This window comes from Eubalaena glacialis, chromosome 18 (genome assembly GCF_028564815.1).
Source record: "Eubalaena glacialis isolate mEubGla1 chromosome 18, mEubGla1.1.hap2.+ XY, whole genome shotgun sequence".
Lineage (NCBI taxonomy): Eukaryota > Metazoa > Chordata > Mammalia > Artiodactyla > Balaenidae > Eubalaena > Eubalaena glacialis.
In genome coordinates, this window is record NC_083733.1 from 27,874,785 (window position 1) to 27,875,786 (window position 1,002).

Below are 1,002 nucleotides of genomic sequence, written 5' to 3' on the forward strand. Positions count from 1 at the left end.
ACACTGGGAAGGGTGGGGTTGGGGGAGGGAGGGCGAGCTGTCCCAGTAGTAAGTTAGGGCTGAAGTGCGCGGTGGCTGTATGGGGAGGCGGACGGATACCAGTGTCCTGCCCTCCTGGTTGGGCCAGGCCAGGGGCCAGTGTGTCTCTGCATCTGCCGTCTCTCTCCTTTTGTTTTCTTTCTTTGTGGCAGTTCATCTGTTAATTCTTTCTCTCTCCCTATCTCTCTCTATCTCTCTATCTCTGTATCTCTACTTCTGTCTCTACTGTCTCTGCCTCTTTTTTGCTTGCTACTGAGGAAACCAGTGGTTTCGAAACCAGGTCCAGCCACTGGAAGTGACAAACCCAGCTGGGTCTGGCCTGAGGCACTCCCCTGGCTCAGGGCCCTGTCAGGCTGGTGCCAAACTCACACCTCCATCTGGGGCCAACTAATATTTATTCAGGGCCTGCCAAATGTGCCAGGCTCGGGCTGGGCTGAACCGGTGAGCGAGCAAAGCTGTCAAAGTGCCCGCCTGCTCTATAGGAGCTCAGACTTCAGAAGAAACGCCCACCCTCTCTCTGCTCAGACCACACCCCCAGTCCCCGGCCCTGGCTCCTCAGCCCTCAGATGTGCAGAGCCCTGGGGACCATATGCCCTCCACCCCCCCGCCCCGCCCTCCCATCCCCTCCCCCCCGAGACAGCAGATCAGAAGTCAGGTCACCCGCGGGGCAGGCCAGAGTGGGGACTGGGGGCGTGCTTGAGGTATCCCACCTACTGAGTAAGTGGCATTCTTTGATATTCGGTGTCCCCAACACTTGGAGGGCTGGCAGCCCCCTGAATGGTAGGGGGTCTTCCATGAGGATGGGCCCTGGTGAGAGTGGCTGAGACCAGGGGCAGCCTGGGTGGGAGGACCAAACCCCACCCCCCCCCCACCACGGCAACAAACCTCCAGTTAACAACTGCCCCAGTGCCTGAGGGGATGGTGGCCCTGAGGGCCCCCCAGGTGCCCGGCCAGACGGTGGAG